At 43.3% G+C, this 23,145-nt stretch overlaps 1 non-coding gene across 1 annotated transcript; it reads right to left on the bottom strand.

The window, feature by feature from the left end:
• Nucleotides 1-3,294: 3,294 nt before the first annotated feature.
• Nucleotides 3,295-3,361, bottom strand: TRNAN-GUU (transfer RNA asparagine (anticodon GUU)). Its single transcript has one exon. It is a non-coding gene; the product is annotated as a tRNA-Asn (tRNA).
• Nucleotides 3,362-23,145: the final 19,784 nt, after the last annotated feature.

Below are 23,145 nucleotides of genomic sequence, written 5' to 3'. Positions count from 1 at the left end.
TATACAGAATTTGACTGCTGGGCTCAGAATATTGTTCACACAACACATTCTCATGCTTCCACTTGGTTGTACACTGTAGCATACAACTGGAAGAATACTTCTGAGAACATAGGCAGGTTGCTCTTCTGTTACAAACAGTTGTCTGCCAGGCAAAGATTTTAGGTCATAAGTCAGTGGTAGAACAGAGACAATTGTTCAAAATCTAGATTCATATGAATGTAGGACAAATATGTAATAGACAGACAAATTTACCCTTATGCTTTGTGGATGGGTGGGGAATTGCTGTATGCTCTATTGTTCTGAAACCATACATCTTTTTACTATGAGGCTATGGGGAAGATACTCATATTGTTGGAGAAGCACATCATTCATACAGCATCAGACACTGATGTAAAATAAAATAGATTGGCCAGGATCCTCAGGATGGGTGCTCCAGATGTTCATATTCTAGATGGATGACTGTGTTAGGCTCTTTCACCTGAGGAAGTGGGGAAAAGCTGGGGAAAAAATAAGGTGCCACAAGATTCCTCTTTTGCCTTGTTTATGTACACCAAAGTTATAGGAAAAAATCCTTCTGAGGAGGATGCCTTCTCTAATCCCCAAAACTGTTTAGACTTTTATCCACATATGTTTTTTTTTTTTTTTAATCAGCTTGCCATAATATGTGACAGAAATGTGCTAAGGAGAAATTCTCAGAAAACATTAATGAAGGACTGTATGTCTTTTGATTGCATCCAGTGTGTTAGCTTTCTCTGTAGTCTGAATGCTCTGTAGTCTGAATTGAGTGGAAGTGAAGGCTGATCCCCAAGTGAATGTGCGGAAAGGTCAGGATAGAGAAGTCATACCAGTTGGGCCGATAAAGGCTGTGAACATTTTAATTAAGAGACTTGTGTCTGAAGTTTACTGGGATGCAACAGGAGATGAGAAGAAAAAAGAAGAAGAAAGTTTAAATGCCAGAGGATAGCAACTACCAGGCCAGGGGAATAAAAGAGAAGATCTCTACTTTCTTGCTTTCTCTATCCTCTTACTGTTAATTGCAGAAAACCATGTGAGTAGGTACATATGTTTATAATTTGGCCTGAATGGCAACTGGGATCCCTAGTCAGGGTTGCCAGTTCTCTTTTGGAAAATACCTGGAGACATTGGAGGTGGATCCAGGAGAGGGCAGGATCTGGGGATTGAAGGGTCCTCAACATGGTACAATGCCATGCAATAAGCCCTTCAAAGCAGCCATTTTCTCCACGGAAGCTGATCTCTGCCAGCTGGTGATCAGTTGTAAAAATGGGAGATCTCCAAGTCCCACCTGGGGGCTGGCAGTAGTGCTTTATAGTGCAATCCTAAAGAGAGTTACAAAATCAGGCTAGATTGGGAATATTGGAATGGGTAATTCAAGAAATTAACAATACTGGATTTTCTATCCAGGCAGTATTGCCTTACAATTTGGAAAGTGCGTGTGGATTACTCAAACATAGATTTCCCTTCTCAAGTGTAATATGTCCACACATTATATCATAAAGTACCAGTACAGGAACATGGAGAAAAGAAAATGTTTATCTAATGATTGACCAATATAATAATGTAATTGCATCTGAGATGTCTTTGGCATGTAGTGATGATTTTCTTATTGTCCTAAACCTATGGTTATGACAAGTCTTAAACACCAATACTGCAAAATGAGTATAATTATAGAAGGTTATAAAGAATTAGCTGTTGGCACATGTGATTTCCTAATGGAGTCTCCAGGCCAGGCCAAAGAACTGTTCTTAAAAGTCCTCATGGAGGTAAAATACATTTTGGCTTAGAAATGTCAATCCATTACTATGACTGATTTCCTTTCCAAGTATCAGATGCTTAACATTTATAATTTAGAACTCTTCAGAAAGAAATGATAATTTGTCTTCTCAAAAGCAACGGAGAAAATGGGATTTCATTAATTATTCCTTTTTAGTTGATGCCATGCAGATCTTTCAATGGCAGAAAAGTTTTAGCACTATGGCAAACAAAAGGCTGTTATGTCCAAGTTATGGAATAACCAGACAGTTAAAAAAAAAGATTACAAGAACACTGTGGTACTTCTTATACAACTATAGCTACATCAGTTGCAAAGACAGTTCTTCTAGAAGCTTTCTTTTGAAGTGATTATTGGCAGGTCTCTGGTTCAGGATCTTGGGGGGAAACTGCACCTAGAATAAAATATAATTATGCCCAGGCTTGTGCATTCCCATCTTCCTCCCCTTACCTCTCATGACATTGCTCTACGCCCCTTAGTTTTACTCCTGTTGTAGCTAAGAGGCCATATGGCAAACCTAGGCCTACCCAAATCCATCAAAAGAGGAGTGGGATTCCTATAATGCCATATATCACATCTGCATTACCTATCATATTCCTAGATTCAGAGACACATGGTAGAGGTGGCACTAGCTGTCCAACACCTGGCAACAAAGAAAGAAAGACCTGAAAACTGGTGTGACCAATTGGATTAGGGATAGTAGGGAAGAGTTGGGAGTACAGAGAGCACCAACAATACTAATAGACTTCAGCAATAAAATGGGAACACATGGAGTGTAAAGACCTGAGGAAATTGTTTAACCTGTCAAAAATAAGATGCAAATTAATTATTCTACTTGTAGAGAGAGAGAGTTATGTAGAAGATACTTTTATATAACACAGGGATCTGGCCTTCTTAATTTAATGTCTGTTCCTTAATTTTTTTGGATTGATTTCTCTGTCAATCCCTGGTTCTTTCCTGCTGCTGTGGCAGCACCAAAAGACTTGTTCTTTCCTAAATTAAGAAGCAAGCTGACCTGAAAGCTTAATTTTACTGTTTTGTATCTTTTTGGGGGGGGGGGGGTACATTAAACTTTATATGGTGTACCTATTACTTTGTTTTCTAAAAAAAAAAAGAATAAGGTCACATTACCTTATAGTGTGTGCAGCATTTTAGATGCTTGAAGCAATAAATCATATTATGTCTTATGCTTGCATTGGAGCCTAACAACTAAAGAAATCCCTTTTGGTGTATGCCTTGAAGGCCAAATAAGAAGAGGCATTAGCATAGGAAGCCCTGATGTATGGTTCAGATGGAGGCTCCAAATTTCCTCTTTAAAAATGAATAGCTCTTTTGCAGTGCTGATAAACAAATGATGTTTACAACAGATATATGGACATATGAAGCTGCCTTATACTGAATCAGACCCTTGGTCCATCAAAGTCAGTATTGTCTACTCAGACTGGCAGCGGCTCTCCAGGGTCTCAAGCTGAGGTTTTTCACACCTATTTGCCTGGACCCTTTTTTGGAGATGCCAGGGATTGAACATGGGACCTTCTGCTTAACAAGCAGATGCTCTACCACTGAGCCACCGTCCCTCCCCATTTTGGGCTTCATACCATTTTGGGCTTCATTCTCTTACTAGCCTTCTGATCTTTTCTGAAAATACAAGGATCAGGTGGAGTCTTGAAAATCTGATCATCTTAGAGAAGTGTTCTAAAATACTCCACAGAAAGAAAGAATAGTATTTGCCAGTCCCCTCAAGATATTACCCTGAAAACTGGCTGTAAGGGCAAAAATAGCCAGAATGTGTCCCAGTTCAGGGCCAAATGACACATTTTACAGAAAGGCATGTAAGTAACCAGACAGCTCCTTTTCTGCTTGGAAAGCTGCTTTAGGAGGAGGCAATTGGAAAGCACAGAAGCAGCAAAGGAGGCACTTGACCCTTTCCTCATCTACTTTGTAATTTTGCCCTCAGATGAAAGGCTGCAATTTGCCTCAGAGCACAGGAAAGAAGCTTTCCCTGCAATTTTTTTTTTGTTCCTGTTATGTCAGACAACACAGGAAGACTAGACTGCATCATCATTGCTGAGCTCTCCATGTAGTTCTGCATTCCCTTTACCTTGAAAATGACAGTGTTTTGTATGAGACTGAGATCCAAATAACATGGGAGGAATTTGGATAGGCAGAAGCTGAAATAATGACAGCTGCTTATGTGGGTTGTAAGCATGACTTCATAGGAGACAAGTGGCAAGTTTGATACTGAGGAATAAGTCCTTAAGGGGAGATTTATGGAGAGTGGAAAGAAAGCATAATGTGAACAATAGTTCTAGACAGCAAAATCTTACTTCTTGAGCTAGACAACTGAGTAGATTTTTCACTCTAGTCAGAAGAAGCAGTTGCCTGGTAGACTTAGAGTGCAATCCAGAGGGGGGGGGGGGCGGGCAGAAAGTCTTATGGGAGCAGACAAGCTGCTACATGGGCGCAGGAAGGGTTTGCGCCAACATACGACCGGCACTGCCACAGCAGAGGGGAGTTCCATGGGTGGGGAGCGGCCCAAGCGCTGCTCCATCCAAGGGCAGCAGCGCCTGAGGGCTGCGCCCAAGTGTGGGCTGAAGTGAGGCAGAGCGCGGCGTTCAGGCGGAGGAGGGGGTGGAGTTGGGGGTGCGGCCAGGCTTAGGCAGCTTCCTGAGCAGTTTGGTCCATGACATGCCCCCCCAAGAGGCACAAATTTACACCTGCAAAAATGGCGGCGTGCCCCATAGGCACTCGTTGAAACCAAAAACAAAGGTCACCTCCGCTGCTGCGGAAGCTCAGAAACCCCCTAGGGAGTTGCCTCGCCAATCCCCTCATGTCTTGGGCTGCCAAGCCCCATCCCCAGCACCCAATCGCAGTCTCCTCCCTCCTAGAAATACTTCTGCTCTGGCCTCGCACAACTCAGTTGTTAGGGATAGGAGCGCGTGGCAAGAAGTTCTGCCGGCGAGCTCCCGGTCATACGGACTTAGAGTGAAGGACAGGCAAACATGTTGGTGACAGGTTTTGCACCTCGCGGTTGCTTTGCACTCTGAGTTCTGCGGCCCCCAGGGGAGGTGTTCCTTGCACATAGCGGGGGGCGGCACCATGGGGGTGGCTCCGGGTGGTGGTGGTGGTGTCTTTTAGACTTGGTCTGGCCACTCCCAGGCACACATTTCAGCCACTGTCCAGGACAAGGAACTCCTGCACTTGGCACTTCCTGCTTGTCTGCACATGCCTCTGGCCGCCAGCCTGCCATTGGCAGAATCTCTGACAGCGGGAGGCCTCTCAAATGTGGGCTTTGTGCCCCTTCGCCTGGTCACACACAACAGGCTGGCCAATCCTGTGGTCCAGCGTGAGCCTGTGCCTCCCTCACCCCACCTTGGCAATGGGCCAATGGCATGCGCGTGGGTGGAATCACCATGTTGACAGATTCTCTCTCCCTTGTTGGGCCCCTCTTCCCTTTCTGACACGGCGTACTGTCTCCCCTTTGGAAGTCAATGAGCAGCACCATAGATCCGCCCACACCTGAGCGGCTGCCCGCCACGTATGTCTGGTTTAGGCTGCCCGAAACGAAAACTCTGATGTGGCTTTTCTTGTTTAACATTTAAAGTATTAGGCTTAAAATCTGAAAGGAAATGCTAGCTAGGAATCTGCAAAAGGATCTGTAATCCTTTCTCCAAGTACCCCAAACTGGCAATCATGATTCTCCTTTCTTGTTTTTTTCTCACAATAATCTTGTTAGGTAGTTAAGACAGAAAAGTGTGATGGGCCCAAGGTTTCCCAGAAATCTTTATGGCTGACTGGGGATCAGACTGGCCCTCCTGGATCCTAGTCCAGCATACTACCTGACACACAGTTGAGAGAAGAGAAAGACAAGGAGGCAATTTCCTTTCCTATTCTCACTGCAGGCTGTGCAACTGTTCCTCTGAGTGGATGTTGCAAACCCAGGAATGATCTTTCAGGGGGTTTGAAGTGAGTAAAGAACAGGAGAAAACTCAGTGTACCTTCTGTGTGTGCATGATTGGCTACAAACCAATGCCTGAAGCCCCCTTCCAGTTTTCATCTTCCCAGTGCTTCAATTGCTCTTTTTAATCTTCCTGCAGAACTGAGCTCTGAACAATGCTCTCTTTTGCTCTAATGGTGCAGTACACACAAAGCTGACTGCTCAATAGCTAATAATTGGGAGCATTACTCAGCCCATCCATGTCCCACTGATTTCTACAGCAGTCATTACGCAGCTACTTAGCACTCTTATTAAAATCAACAAGGCTCTTAAGTGCTTAACTTTGGTTGAATCTTATCCAAGCTTTCAAAAACCTCACTGAACCCCCCCCCCCCCACAAATATTTGTGGGTATTAAATAAAATGAGAATAAATCCTAAACAGGACATAATGAGAGAAAGGGACATCTTAGTAGATTCAGACAAAACATTATTCTAAGGACAGTACTATTTCTCAATGACAAATTCTACCTCTTTAGTGGGTTGTGTTTCTTGGCTAGGAAGACCTGGATGGAGCAAACTGGATGTGTGGTGTTCCTGAGAGGCAATAAACATCCAGTGGTGAAAAATGGTATTTCCTTGAATCTTTGACACCATTACTGTGCAATGAAGAGAGCTATGAAATGTCCACCCTTTGAGTCTTTCACTGTACATGAAATGCAATTTGTTTTATCAAATATAAGCGAATTCAGAATTCTAGTGAATTGTAAATCACTTAAACTCTTCAACCAAAGACAGGTTTCCTTTCAAGGTGACTTTGTTAATATAGATTTTATGGCCTCATACATCAGAGGGATAGACTGTGCAAAGTCAACACTTCCTGCATGTAGCCCCAGTCAGGAAGCCCAGCAGGCAGTAGTAGTCTGTGAAGCTGAATGCTTTCCACCTAAAATTAATTAAATTAGCTCCAATTCCATAAATAATATACTTGGATCCCAATGCCTCTCCCAGGAGAAACAAGTTCTGAGTGGAATGTACCAGGAGACCATTTGTGGAAATTAGGCAATTATTAGTTTAACATAGTCATCAAATTAATTTTGCAGAAGCAGAAAAAATGCCAGGCAGTAGAGGGAGGTATTGATATGGCATGTGGCCTGTGAAATGTTTTAAATTAATTGGACCGAGGCTTGGAGAATAGTGCCAAGATGAGCCACAGGGTACTTTGCTTGCCTTTAGGATCCCAATGCAAGAACTAAAGGCGATTCTGCACCTCCAACACTGTAGGTAAGTGCTGTATCACAAAAAAGAATAGGTATGCCTTAATACACATATGGTAGCATAAATGACAGGTTTGCCTCAAGCACATGCAATGGAAAGAAAATATAAAATGCGAATTTCCAGTATGTATTGGGTTTATTCATACATCACAGCACTGTATATGCTTTCCCCAACAAGGTTATGAAAAAAAAAAACCCTCTATGTGAATCAATCCTTAGCTGTTAATAGATCTGTTTTGATCTTTCACTTTTCATGTTTTATCCCTTCAAGACAGGGGATAAAACCTACCTGTCAGGTTCCTGCCCAGCGAGCTGGACACTGACTCAGATGATGATTTGTCTGGACCAGCCCTTGATACCAACAAACATAGTTTGACTGTGCCATCAATTATATCCAGGGAATAACACTTTTTTTTGAGAGAGAGAGAGAAACAGCACATCTGGACCAAACCCCAGTCCCAGTATACACCCCTCCACAAATACCAGCCAGAGACCTCAGAAAACCCACCTCCCCAACAGACTCCATCACTGTCACCACATCATCCTATTTGCTGGAGATACCGGAGGACTCTGAGCTGGGTTAGCTAAGCCTGTTCCAGTACTTAACAACTCAGTCTGGATCTAGCAGCTGTTTGGAGCTTTCCAAGGTCCTGTAGCTATTTCCAGCTAAGTTGCACTCTTAGTAGTGGTGACTTCACTGTTTAGGAGTTTCTGCATATACATGTTATCCTGTGGTGCCACACTAAGGCTGAAAAGTACCTGAGATCTGATCAACCAGATGACAGCATGATATTCCTGCGTAACAGCAAAACCCACATAGTTATGGTCAGGTATCTTGTTCTCTTCTGAAGAGGACTATAATAGTTGGTCCTGCAGATCATTCCTCATGACAGACATAAGGAATGAAGAGAGTTACCCTTCCTCCCCCCCCCAGTCTATCTAAGAATATAGCCTGAGGGTTTATCCATTGAACTTGGACTTCAGACTAAATAAATGAGTTCGTTCAGCTTTTCTGGACTACAGGTTATTTAAAGATGAACATTCTTAATGGATCTGATAGAAGGTGGAAGGGAGTTTCTAAGGCCAGTATACCACTATCTTGACCCACTGCCATTAAATAGTATAAAACCATATTCATAAGACATTAAAAAGGTCCTAACTAACCTGTATGTTCTTTCTTTAAAAATGGAATTCTATATTATTCAAGTTTTTTTGTTGACCTCTTCTTGAGCTACTGTGCAAAAATGGAGGGCAAATGGAGGGCAACAGCCTGATAGGGAGCAACTGGACAACAGACAGCATTTATAGGCATGCTTGCCACTGTCAAATGGGTAGCAAAATAGATATTAGATAAGTCTTTATATATAGCCCATGTATTCAATTGCAAAACAGAGTGAGCCGTATGTTTAGAGAAGCACTTAAGTCACCTTAATTGTTTCAAAACCTTGAATAGGTAACCTCTGCTGTCTGTCACCGTCATCCATGGTTGAAGCCAAATGAGACACAAAGGAGTGCTTAGAAGACAAATATTCTATATGGTGTGGGGTGTCATTAGCTGCCCACTTGATAGCTATTAATACTAATGGCAGCATTTAGTTTACTCCTTGTGCACCATCTTGTAAAATGACCCACTTGGGGCAATGATGGGGCATCTCTGTGACTCCCTTCTAGGACTCTTCTGACATTGTGGTGATCCTTGGCTCCTTGATTTTGTTCTCCACAGAATGTGCTTCACAGTTCTTCTGTATTAGTTTCTCATTATTATGCAGGATGCTTTGAATGCTTAGATTTACTTTTAAAGATTGTGAATCATTGCATCATCATCTAGTTGCTAGAACTGGATGAGGAAAACAGAATGGTTGCTGCATTCTAAGCAAGCCAAAGAAATATATAAAAGTCCCCATGCTGTTTTTTAATTACAAATAGATCATTAGAGCAGGAGCAATGAAGTTTTCACCTAACCCATCCTATTATTATATACAACTTTGAGTGGGCTCTTTTCAGAGGCTGGAAAGTGAAAATGCAGGTAAACTTCCATTCCACTGTGGTACTTCTCAGTTTTATTGAAAGCTTAAGGTGACTCTGTTGTAATACAGAGCAATTGGATGACAAGTTTATGGTGGTTTCTGATGATCAAACATGGTATCGTGCAATTAGATCGTTTTTGTTTTGCATAATTTATTCTGATTTTGCTAATCATTGCTGGGACACTGAAGACTCACCTGCAATCATAGGAAATGTTATTTAGCCACCTTACCTGAAGTTTCAGGAAGCGTTGTCCACACTGTTTTAAACATATTGTCCAAGTTGTAGGAGCTAACAATGTTCATTTCCTGTCTTGGGAAGGTGATGCCTGGACATATTACTTGTCTGTGCTTTCTTCGTCATTCAATGAAAATACACCCATTCCTATCTATAATCTCACTGTGCAGCAACTGCATCCACTTTGGGACTGGAGAACCCGCTGTATTTGGCAACTGGCTATATTCCAGAGCCATGTTATATATATGTGAGTATATAGCAATGTCAGAATTACCACATTACCAGTGTCTGAGTGATCAGTTCCTTTTTAAAGTATGGCTGCCACAAATTGAGGCTGTAAGCAATTTCCCGGCCATCTGAAACCTACTCCTTTCTTATTAGCACAACCAAGACAGCCTACAAAATTAAATCATAATTTGAAATCCCATAATTCCTCTATTCACGTTATGTAATATTTGTTGTGGTTTTGAAGACAATTTTGCACAAGCATCAATTGGATTTGTTTTCTACAGTGAAACAGGTGTTTTACACTAGACATTCAGCTTCAGTAATGATAATTTAAACTGCCTAACATGTACCCGATGCTCTGCATAGATGAAAAATACACAGATCTTGGTATCTCACAATTAGAACTGAAATGGATATTCACAAATATGCAAAATCTAATTTTCTAATTTTAGTACTTGCATTTTGCATGAGAAATTTTGAATTTCAAATCTCAAGCATTTCACTTCAGAATTCAAATGCTATGGATTTGTTAACATCTCTTGATTTTTTCCCAACAAGTTTCAGCTATGAAATTTCATAAGCTGTTTACTGCCAGATATTGTCAGATAAAAATACCACTGCATTTAATTTATCAACTCTTAGATCAAAACATACTGTTCCATGTCAAGTATGAGATAATGCTAATATAAAGTATTGTATGTTAACACCAAAAGCTTTCAAATATAGTGTGGTATTCTTGGAAATGCTTAATTTCTATAGAGGTTTAAAATATTGTATTAATTTTTCATCTTTAATGAGCTCAGGCCAGTACCCATTTTACTATCTCATCAGCCCTTTCAGATAAGTGAACCTGATGAAGTGACAGTCCTAAATGCAGCCATTAAGTTTCATAGAAGATTTATTTGTTTGAATTGATTATAAGAGAGGGGGTGGCTATAGTCCTTCAGGAATCTTTCTCCTGCCATATGCTCCCTGAGCTGACAGTGGCCAGCTATGAGTATAAAGCTTGTTGTGCTGAGTTCCAGGGACAGGTTGGGTTCTTGCTGGCTTGCTGTCTGCCTAGCTTGCTATTATTAGGCACATTGGCTGAGCTGACAGATTTGGTGTCAGATGTGATGTCTCAGACTTTTGTATTTCTACCACCTTTTCTGGTTTGGCTCAGGACTTCCATGGTTGCCATGGCAGCTGTGGACTGTCTCAGGTTGTTTTAGACCCTGCATATGTAAGAGGCTGAATTTTCTTTTCTGGTTCTTTCCTTCTAACTAGGATTCAGACAGTAGCCTGGGGCCTAACCTGTGAAGTGCCACAGTGGTCCATCTAATGTTTCATAGCATCTGTGTTCTTGAACATTCAAGTTACTCTTTTGAATGAGGTAATTCATAACTTTTACAGATGATCTCTAGCTCTGTATTTCAATAGAATATGATTGAAGTTGGCAATGCAAAGATATTAATGGATGTTTCCTCAGTATGATTTATTTTTTGCATTAATTTGTTTTTATTTCCCACAAAATCAGCTTTCCATGACCTCTGGAGAAAGTATTCAGAGCACTTTAACCCAAAGGATCATTCTTTCCAAAGAGATTGGAGAAAGGGGCTCAACCTCATAGGCAATTCATGTTTCTGCATGGCATATCAGGCCTATGAAAGAATACCATGTGAGTGCTTGGTGGAAATCACTTGAATAAGTTTGCAGCAAATAGCACCTGCACATACAAAGTCAGTTTAAAGGCACTGTGGTCTGTAAAACAAGATAAACAAATCCATCACTAAAATCAATCACACATTGAGACAAACAAATTTTAACTAACAAACCACTAAGTGATAAGAGAATGTTGCAAGAGTACCAGCAAGAACCTGCAAATGTGGAGTCTTAAAATGGCAAAGGCAAAGGGCACTCTGGGAGCTACTATTTATATAAAAATGCAACAAGCCTTTGCCAAACCATAGAGCAACCCCTCACCACAACCTATTAGTCACACACATATCGGCTGGGTCCAGACTGGCAGCTTGGGGTACACTGAAAGCATCCCAAATGGGACCAGTGCAAAATGAAGTGGCGGAAGCCCGTCCACAAACTCCCCTGCAAAACGCCCATATCCTGCATGGGTGGGACATGCTTCGGCACGGTCAGATGGCTATCCCACACCATCCCCGAAGTTTTGTTTGGGTTTCTTTTTTCCCCATTCATTTATTGGGCATGCACATGTGTGCTTATGTGCCCATGCACCTATGTGCTTGGAAGGAATGTATTTTTTTAAGCTGGAAGTGGCTTGAGGTGTCCTGGCGGGTTCACAGTGCCAATGCACCTCACATGTGTGCTCTGGTGTTCAGACGCCCACTGAGGTGAATGCTATGTGGCTCAAAAATTTGCTACCACTTCGGAAGTGGTTGCTTTTTGAGTCGCAGCTGAGATGCCTAAGGACAAGGTGAATATGGGAGCAGGATGGGTGGCAGATGTGCATGTTTGGATTTGATTTTTTGATCCACCCATGTCCTGTCCCTGTGTGTCATGCTCTTGGGTGCTGGCGGAGCGAGACTCAGTCCCAGGCAGGGTATGAGCCGAAGAGTAGAGGGAAAGCAAGTCCCAAAGCACAGGTTCTCAAGCTAGTCTGAGGTCAGAAGCCAGGGAAGAACAATGTCCAAAACACTAACTAGAAGCTGAGTCGTTCAAGCCAGGGGTCCAGAAGCCAAGGATCAGGTTTCACAGCAAGGCAGGGTGAGGGCAGTCACAAAGTTTGACAAGTTGCTCTCACAAAGGAATCTGCCCAGACGAGGGAGCTTAATAGCTTGCTGCAGCTGTTTCCAATTAGCAAACGATCAAGCACCGATTAGAAGTCAGGACTCAGAGAGCGCTTTGCCTTTGCCCTCGCCTCTTTGCATCTGAGGGCCCAATCCTGGCATAGTCTCTCTTTCTCTCTTGTAGCCGCGTCATTCATGGGGTGAGTGTGTGTGTGTGGGGGCTCTGTGCTTGTGGCTGCTCAGCTGCAGGGGGTGAGGGTGGCCGCAGCCAACAGTCAGTTTCTTCTGAGGGACTGGCAGCTGTGCTGTCAGACGGCTGAGCTGTTTGTTCTGTTACCTCTGCAGCCGGCAGCTCCCCTTCAGCATCAGCATCGCCCATGACACTGTGTTGGCTTAAAATGTCAGTCTGGACCTAGCCATCATGTCACATCTGCTTAGGCCCTGAGTCTGAACTATGTTGCAATGTTGTGCCTTTTGGCACCACATGGACTTATGGGCTGAAGTATTTTTGACATGATAATCAACAAATTTAGCAGTTTCAGGATAGATTAATTTAGTTACAAATGTTCTTTTCTCACCCATTTAAACATGTTTACTTATCTTTGTCAAAACAACAACAAAGCATGGTGTGCAACGATTGCTTTTATTACTAGAAAGAAAGTTTGCATTAAAGCCTGTCTCCTTGGGTGTGCTAATTCCATTTTACGAAGGAGGAGCATATTGTTTTAATTAATCATATGAAAGCAAAATTAGCATGATTATGTGAAAGGTGTTGTAAATCATTCTGATCCACATAACTGAACAAAGAGCATTTAGTTATTCCAGAGTTGTTAAAGATTTTATCTACCCAAGTGAAAATTCAATTAATGGTATCCAGTTTCATATGGAAACTAAGGATTCCAACTATAGGAGGGAGCAAACGTTCTATGTCTATGAATCCTACCTCTGCCAGTATAATAAATTACTGTAATTAACAGTATCCCATGCAAACAAAACAAAATTTGCAGAAAGACTGCATAAAAGAATGCCCCATATTCCTTTTAAAGGTTATACTGCTCTGAGTATATTCAAAATATAACTAATGCGAGAAATCTTATATGTGCCACTATCAAGCTATGTTAGTATAAGTCTAATGTAATATGTTATAACAGAGGTTTGTGTGTCCTGAAAAAACCAACCATAATGGTATACATATCCATTGTCCCGTGCAGCAATGTATCCTGCAGCATCGTTAACCTATAGCATATCTCATCAAACTATAATATCATTCACAAGGGAGGGCTGGAAAGATACACAAGAATCCCCTCAGACAGAGTTGACAGCAGTGGGGAGTTCTTTGAAGCACCTCCAAAAAGTACAGACCTGTCCCTAAGCCTTGGCTAACTGGGGAAAAGTGAAGGCAGTATGAACTAGGCTCTTCTGTAATTGTACAGAAGTGCCCTTCCTTTGTTCTGGGAGCTGTGTGTGAATGAGAGAAAGAGAGAAAGACTTTCCAACTGTATAAATGAAGTATATAGCTCCAGTTTTATCCCAGAAAACAAACTAAGAAATCTGTGCCTAAAGTACCAAAACAGGTTGGAAACACTGATCTTGATCAGTAGAACCAGACACATCAAGTAGAATACTTCAGCTAAATGACTCGCATTTAATTAAGTAATTTAGGACAGAGGAAGACAGTACAACAGACACAGAGCTGCTGCTGTGCGACGTTATTCTCCTCTCTTCCTGGTACATTACCATCTGTTATAACACAATGCATGACATGACATCATTATGCTGAACGTTTTCCTATCATTCCCTGTCAGCCAGTGGTGTGAGATTGGGAGTGAGGTGGGGGGATGAACATCAAAATGACAGCCTTTCACATTGTTTCAGACCAGATGCTACCAGGAAGGACAGAAAGAGAAAGTGGCAGCTCTAAGCTCTGGTAATGTCTAATTCCACCCTTAGTAAATCTACTAACAGTAAGCAGACAAAAAGTGGGAGAGAAGCTGATCTTTGGTGGAAAGCCTGATTATTTCTGATGGTGGGAAAGAAAGGATGTGATGGTGAGGCTCAGCCATTTCTTTGTTTTATTACATCAAAGATGTAACACATTTTGCAGCAAATTACAAATGCATACTAACCTGACAGTAATAATTCATCTAATTGTGATTAAAAATACATGATATAGAACTTGAAGGTCTTTGCGATTTCTGCTATTTAATTGGCATTATAGCAGCTTATTTTGAACAATTTCACACTCTGTGGGGCAAGAATGATTGCTGTGTATATGCTAGTGTAACTAGTGAGTTGTCATACAACAACACATAAAGTGTTGATGACATACACATAACTTTTAAAAACCCATCTACACATGCCTAGAAACTTCATGGTTGGATATATGATTGGTATTGACCTAGTAAGTTGGAAGAGAAGGATTCAATTATTCCTATCTAGAAGACCCAGATGAAGAACCATATAGGGCTGCAATATTTTGGAGAGCTTCCAGACATTTTCATACCACATTTGGGCAAGTCCGTTTTGCAATGTGAAAATAGCCCATATATCCATCCATATGAGCTAAACGACTCTTGGTTGTATGGTGGCTGGCTTTCTTTCTATATGGGATGAAAAGTCAGATTCAAAATGCGCAAGGCAGTTGGTACAACTGCTCTGACATCAGCACAAAACCTTTGAATATATGAAGCTTATACCAAGTCAGACCATTCATATACCCTGCTCAGTACTGTCTACTTTAACTGGCAATGGGTCTCTAGAATCTCTGATCTTTCCTAACATCTCTTATCATAGGTCTTTTAACTGGAGATAACAAGGACTGAACTTGGAACCTTTGGACTTTCTTGTGATAGTGCAACATTTTTGTTATGTTGAAACCAGGCTGTCAAAAGTGGCACCCTGTGCACAACAAGGGTTGTGTGAATTGGATCTAAGAGGGGGGGGGGGGAATTGGCCCAAGTTTCCCATGAATCAAGAAAGACTTTGTACTAAACTGATAACTCAATTGTCTTGTCATTGATTCAGAGGAAAAGAGCACAAGCAAAAATCACTTAGGTAATTCCTGGCAAGCTCCCAAAATGCTCTGGCCATGATCCTACTTTCATTGTAGCCCAAGAACAAAATGTCCATATATCCACTCAGTGTAGCCGTCAGTGCTTGTACAAGCTATGGGGATCTGCTCCCCTTTTCACAGTACTTAAAAATAAAAGGTAGGCCATTTTCAATTTATTAACATTGGTAACAGGCAGACAAATGTCCAGTTGGCTGCACAGTTGGCCATTGTGAATATGAATCTGACATGCAGTATGAGAAGGGAAAGAGATGCTAGAGAGAACATTAGTAGCAGCTGTCCCTGTAATTTAGATTATTTAAGTGAAAAAGATTTATCCAACAGAAAAGTAAAAGCTTTGGCCTGGCAGCTGAATGTTGCATTTTGAGATGCTAATGTGGGAGGGAAGAAATTTTTCTCCTGCATATTTTTTAAAAATAATTATTGGCTGGAATATCACTTATAATCTGGCTGCTGCTTCAGGTTGCTCCCTCCTGACCTATGGCCATTCCCGAGGTTCCATTCCAGTGAAGTTCTCCTCTCTGTCTCATAAACCACATTTTCTGCTCATTAATTTTCCACTCCTCCAGCTTGCAAGCTCTGCTGAATGTCTGAAAACTATGCATGAACTCTCTCTCTTTCTCTTTTGCAACCTCTCCCCTGCACCTTGATCAACTGGTCATTTGTTCTATGAACTGTTAGCATTTTAAGACACCATGTGATTTAATAGTGAATAGTGCAGAATAAATGCTAGGTAAATTTACAGTCTGTGTTGGATGGTCTTTAACGGAACTAAAGATACAAGACATTCCCTCTGCCATCCCCATATATGCACACAAAAGGAATCATAACAAGACCATCTCAGGCAATATGCTTTTAATGAGAATTGCAAGCACATTTTTTTATTGGTACTTCAAATGCACATCCTCAAAATAAACTAATGGTGCAAAATAATAAAAAAATGACAGCACAGGTCTGCAACCTATGGCTTGGGAACCAAATATGGCTTGCTACAAAACCAGATACAGTTGGGGGCCCTCCCTCCACTTTAGGGTTATGAGAAAATGGGGTGCTGTTGAATGTTTGTTGGGCACTCCATTATACCCTATAGAGACTTATCTCCATAGGGAATAATAGAGAATCAATCCATGGATATCTGGGCCTCGGGGGGGGGGGGGGTTTGAGGTAGAGGCACTAAATTTTCAGCATAATATCTGGTGCTTCTCCTTAACACCCCCCTCCCAAGTTTCAAAATGATTGGACCAGGGGTCCAATTCTATGAGCCCCCAAAGAAGGTGCCCCCCTCCTCCATTATTTCCAATGAAAGGAAGGCATTTAAAAATAGTGCAGACCCTTTAAATATGATGGCCAGAATTCCCTTTGGAGTTCAATTGTGCTTGTCACAACCTTGGTCCTGGCTTCACCCCCAGAATCTCCTGGCTCAACCCCCAAAGCTCCCAGATATTTCCTGAGCTGGACCAGGCAACCCTAAATACAGTTATTTTAAAAATAAAATGAAATCTCTAAATAAAAACATATTGGAGGGATAGGTGGGATCCTGGAATAACATATATGTTGAAAGAATGGGGTTACAGATTTTATGGGACTAAAAGGCTTCTGAAAGAAAGGGAAATTATACAGGTGCCAGTAATCCAAGTGAACCATGGGCAAATTTATGCCGGTGTTCCTGTGTATATTTATTACTCATTGTTAGACCTTGCATGTGTCAGTTCCAAATAAAGCACTCTCAGCAACCAGCATTTGAACTAGAGAAACTTTATGTATTATTAATTAGTGTGTCGATTTTTAGTAATGTTAAACTATACATTTGAAATTATGCAAATAGTCTTTCTTATACCGTCTCCTCTTGATCTCATTTTTGGTCCCTTCGTTTAGATCTCATAGTTTGGTCCTTTAATTCAAGAAGGCTGATGAACTTTGACCTACAGCAATTTAAAGGTATGGGCCAGGCCTGCTCATAGATTGGCTAGTTGTCCAGACCAAACAGGCATTCTGTGAACTAGGTCTTTAGTGGGTCTAAAATATAGTGATTAATCCCAGGTGTCAAGAGGCCCAGTCAGGTGATGCCTGAAGCCAGAATGAAGACTGAAGTCCTCATGGTACTGTTAGACCGAGTATGCTCATAGAATTCCTTCAGCACAAGTCGTAAGTAGGGTTGATGGGCCTGTGCCTGGCAAACCTGGGAAAACTGGGTGAGGGAGAATGTTGAGTGGTGAGGTGATAAAGTAATGCCACACATTGCATGACAGTCTGTGGTAAAAACTGGGAACATGGCAAGCCCAGCTGTAAGGTGGCGGCTCCTAGTTGGCAGAAGGTTTGATCTGAGTCCCACCTGGGCATTTTACACATTCTCAATTCACTACAAAGCCATCAGATGAAAGATACTAAGGCACAAATGAGTTCTATAACTTTTATTACCCACTGAAAGGAAAAAACAAGGAACCAATACAAAAACAAATAAGAAAATTAAAAAATTTCAGAGGTCAGTTAGAATGAGAAACTGTTCAATGTCTATCAGTATTTTATGCTCCAGCAAACGTTGATGTGATGGACTGCACTTTTAAGAAGATTAGAAGCGCTGTACAAACAGCTGAAGGATTGTGAAGGGTTAATGCTTCACAAAACAGACCATTGAGTGACACACTGCTTCAAACAATCTGATTGGTTAGTCAGCTGAGCAGAGAAAGGCCAGAGAACTGCCTGCTGAGAAGAGAGTCAGTCAGATTTCTGCCTTGACTGAGTTGAGTAGTGACAGTCTGATTTCAGCCCTAGCTGAGAAGACTTGAGTACTGACAGCTTCAGATTTCACCTTTGGCTTTAACACAGATTGGTTGCCAAGTTCAATTCAAGAAATATCTGGGGACTTTGGGGGTGGAGCCAGGATACATTGGGGCAGAGCCAGGAGCAAGGGTGTGACAAGCATAATTGAACTCCGAGGGAGTTCTGGCCATCACATTTAAAGGGATCTCATACCTTTTTAAATGCCTTCCTTCCATAGGAAATAATGGACAGGAACCCCTTGGGGCTCATAGAATTGGACCCCCTGGTCCAATCTTTTTTGAAACTTGGGGGGTATTTTGGGGAGAGGCACTGGATGCTATGCTGTAAATGTAGTGCCTTTACCTCAAAAAAACAGCCCCCCCAGAGCCCCAGATACCCGCAGATCAATTCATTATTTCTTATGGGAATAAGTCTCCATACGGAATAATAGTGTTCCCAGTAGCCATTTCCCTCCCCTCCCCCCACTTTCTGATGATCCTGAAGCGGGTGGGGAGCCTCCAAATCAGGGGATCCCCTGCCACCACCTGAGGATTGGCAACCCTACATAAACAGGTTCCTATACAAAGACTCTGAAAACAATGCAAAACAAGCACAGAGACACACACCCTCTTACTGGCTCTACAAAGACTTCTGTTCTTTCTTTCTTTCTTTCTTTCTTTCTTTCTTTCTTTCTTTCTTTCTTTCTTTCTTTCTTTCTTTCTTTCTTTCTTTCTCTCTCTCTCTCTCTCTCTCTCTCTCTCTCTCACACACACACACACACACACACACACACACAAACATTTCAAAACCGGATCTGTTTGCAGTTTTCTAAATCTGCTGGAGATCTACAGGTACATTGTGGCTATGGGGGAGGGGGAAGCCTGTAAAACCAGGGGACCCCCCGCTGGGATCTGGGGATTGGGAAGCCTAACACAGATGGAGAACTGGAGGGAAGTTGGCAAGGCAGTTTGGGAAGTATACAAAGACTCCCATTAGGGGCAAGGAAAAAACTGAGAGAGAGAAGAAAATTCCCTATCCAGTCAAACAGAGAGATAGCTCTGAAGAGTGCAGAGATCCCTGGTCTGCTGTAGTTGGAAACTGCCTGTAGAAACCTTAAAAGTCAGTTAAAAACTCAAGACAAGTACTGTTGTTTCATAAGAAGGGGTTTGGATAATGGAAAGAGTGTACCGGCTTTCTGGAATCCAAAAGAGTCAGAAGATACTCAAAGAAAGTGTACTGGAGGTTTTTTTTTTTTTAAAGCCTCTTGACATAAGGAAAGGAAGCGGAAAGGCTCAAGGCTGTTCCAAAAGGGGCGCCAGGCGGGGGTGGGTTGTTCTTCGCAAGGCCTCCCTGGCACTTTTTTTTTTTTGCCATTGCGATTTGCAAAAGGCCGCCCTGCCTCCAAATGCCCCAAGAGCGAGTGGCACCAAAATGGCACCATTTCCCCCCCGCTTCCGAATTTTGGGAGGGTGGGGGAGGAGGCTTCTATATCGGGGGTCCCCCGCCAGGGCGGGGGAGTTGGGAAGCCTAGATCCAACAAGTTATGTCACTGTAATTATGAGTCTCTAGGGTATCCGAGCAGTCTGTATTTTTGCTATAGCAAACTACACAGCTACTCTGCTGCCTGGAATTTGTCACTGGTACTTTCTGCCCCCTATTTCAGATTCCCACAGAAGTTTTCTAAAGCCACTGTTTCAAAAACGCTGGCTTGAGAATCCTCTGGGGATACGAGTAGCATAATTCTTTTTTTTTCTGTGGCAACACACAATGATGAAAGGAAAAAGCAGTTTGTGTACAGGGAAAGATAGGTTTCTTTTGCTTCATTTTTCAAATGCACCAGAAGATTTTGAGTTCACAAGGGCTCTGAAGAGTCTGTGATAAGAAGCAGCACACACAGAGAGAAAATGTATTGAAAGAATCAGAGTGGAAAGTGGGAAAATGAAAAATAAACACAGAGCAATGGTGAATCCTTCAGGAAAACTGACAGATAAATGGAAGGTCAAGGGGGAAAATACTGGTAAAAAGAGTAGCCTGACCTTTTTGGGTTAGCAACACTGGGTTGGATTCTACAAGCTTTTTGCTTACACAAGAAGGAAATGGTCAATTTTATATGATTCCTTCATAGTCGCAGCTGTGAGTGGGGAAGCCCTTTGTTCAAATGCAGCCTCAGCTGTGGACACATTGAAGGAATTAGGGAAAGCTTCTCTCTCAGTATCAGTCTTCTATCTGTAATATGAGGATAATAAATTGTCCTATATCATTGATCATTAGGGTTGCCAAGTCTGACTCAGGAAATATCTGGGGATGTTGGGGGTGGAGTCAGGAGACTTTGGGGGTGGAGTCAAGAGCAAGGTTGTGACAAGCAAAACTGAACTCCAAAAGGAGTTCTATCAATCACATTTAAAGGGACCATGCTCCTTTTAAATACCTTCCTTCCGTAGGAAATAATGGAGGATGGGGCACCTTCTTTGGGGGGGTCATAGAATTGGACCCCCTGGTCCAATCTTTTTGAAACTTGGGAAGTGTTTTGAGGAGAGGCACTGAATGCTATGTTGAAAGTTTGGTGCATCTAACGCAAAAAACAGCCTCTCTGGAGCTCCAGATACCTACAGATCAATTCTCCATTATACATCATGGAAATCGATCTCCATAGGGAATAATGGAATGACCAGCAGACATTTCCCTCCCCCCCCTGCTTTCTGATGACCCTGAAGAGGGGAGAAGGCCTCCAAACCAAGGGATCCCTTGCCCACATCTGGGGATTGGTAACCTATTGATCATAAACATTACCAATATAATTAACTTTTGGAATATAGGACAAATGCTATATAATCAACATATTTCAGAGGTGGACAACGGTAGCTCTCTAGATGTTTTTTGCCTACAACTCCCATCAGCCCCAGCCAGCATGGCCATCTGGAGAGCTACCATTGGCCACCCCTGACATATTTAATTCTCAACATGGCCTCATCTGTAAAGTCCAGATACTGCAACCATGAAGAGGCAAAAACAGATATTTCTACAAATCTGATTTTGGGATGCATATCCCTGTTCCTTGTCCCTTTTCTTCAGGGTCACAAATGGCAATGGTCCCTTTCCTCAGGGAAACTAGATTGCAAGACAGCTTTGTTCCTAAGAAGCTGGGATGTTTCTGAATGTTGTGCTTTTACTGTACTTTGTCAATCAGGTAAAGCCTCTGATACTCTAGCAAACATTTATTCTACTCTTAAGAATTCTTTTTACAAAACAAGTTTTTTTTAACCAACAGAATTTAACATAGATTTTATTCCAGATCATTTTAATCCCATAAATATAGTTACTTTTTATTTTTGTGGGGCAGGCAGACATTTTTCATTAAGATAAGCATATCTCTCACTGTGATAACATGTTTTCTCTAACACTCAGATCACAGTCTTGATCATTGTAAATGGGTATATCATTATGGTTTTACCTAACCAGGCACCTGAAAGAAAATGGCTGCGTTTCCTTAAAGCTCTCTCTCATCTTTCCAATTACATACTCATCAGAGAAAGAGAACTGGAAACAGTTTAATTTGGGTCAGTGGGTGCATTCACACACATTAAATAATGCACTTTGCAACTGGATTTTTACCGTGTAAGAATGGCAAAATCCACTTGCAAACCATTGTTGTGTGAAAGCACCCTGGGGCTATGATCACACATGCTAAATGATGCAGTTTCAATCCATTTTCAATGCACTTTCCAACTGGATTTTACTGTGTGAGCTGGCAAAATCCAATTTAAAGTGTATTGAAAATGTATTGAAACTGCATTATTTAGCAGGTGTGATCACAGCCTCAGGGTGCTTTCACATGGCAATAGTTTGCAAGTGGATTTTGCCATTCTCACACAGTAAAAATTTAGTTACAAAGCATGTTATTTAGTGTGTGTGAACACAACCTTAGTGAACCATACAAGGAGAAGTGGTATAAACTGCACCTAAATGGGATAAGTGGAAGTGAGATCTGCAAATATTAGTCCTTGGGACTCTGAGTTGGAATTAGGGTGGCCAGATCGTCCCGGTCACCCGGGAATGTCCCGATTTGGGGCCCCAATTCCCGCCTCCCGGGCTGGCTATACCGGGACCATTCAAAATCCCGGTTTAGCCAGCGGGAAGGCGGCGGGGAGGCGGCAGGCCGTGTGCTTGGGCAGGGAAGGCGGCGAGGGAGGGAGCGAGAGTCCCTGCGCCTGCGCACGGTGGTGTGGCGGGCTCTGTGCATGCGCGGGGCCAGGAGAGTGGGCGGCGAATGGCCCGCCACACCGCCGTGCGCACGTGCAGGGACTCTCACTCCCTCACTCGCTGCCTTCCCCGCCCGTGCGCGCGGCCCGCCGGCTCCTCTCGCTGGCGTAGGGCCCCGGCAGGCGGCGGCGGGACAATGGAGGCGGCAGCGCTGCAGCGGTGGGCGGCCATGGCCGGAGCGGGAGGCAGGCCAGCGGCGGCGGCGTGGTGGGAGGCCCCGGGTCGGTGGGCTCGGCCGCCTCCTCCTCCTCAGCCGCCGCCAGCAGCAGCACCAGCCGCCGCTGCGCCTCCTGGCCAGCCCGCCTGGAGGAGAGGCCCACCGCGCCCTGTGAAAAGGTAAGGCCCCCCCCCGACTCCGAGGCAGGCAGGGAGGGAGGGTCCGAAAGCGGCGGGGGGGGGGCGGCTGGCGGGAGGGGGCGGCCGGCCTTCCTTCCTCCCTTCCCTCCCTCCTTCCTTCCTCCCTTCCCTCCTTCCTTCCTCCATTCCCTCCCTCCTTCCTTCCTCCCTTCCCTGCCTCCTTCCTTCCTACCTACCGGCCCAGAGCCGCAGCAGCAGCAGCAGAACGATGCCGCCTCCCGGGCCCGCCGCGGACGCCCAGCCGCCCGCCAGCAGGAGAGCAGCGCGCCGCCACCGCTCGAGCGATGGGCCCCGCAGCCCCCCGAGGACGCCGCCGCCTCCTGCCAGGCTGGATCGGGGCCGGTCCCTGCTTCTTGGAGCATGTGCAGAGTGCCGGCGGTGGAAGGGAGGGAGGGAGGCCTCGGCGGTAGCGAGGGGCGCCGGGCGGCAGCAGGCCCTGCACGATCCAGGCGGCGGCGCCCCGGGC

Source organism: Heteronotia binoei, chromosome 5 (assembly GCF_032191835.1).
Source record: "Heteronotia binoei isolate CCM8104 ecotype False Entrance Well chromosome 5, APGP_CSIRO_Hbin_v1, whole genome shotgun sequence".
NCBI lineage: Eukaryota > Metazoa > Chordata > Lepidosauria > Squamata > Gekkonidae > Heteronotia > Heteronotia binoei.
This window is presented reverse-complemented; position numbering and strand designations above follow the sequence as displayed.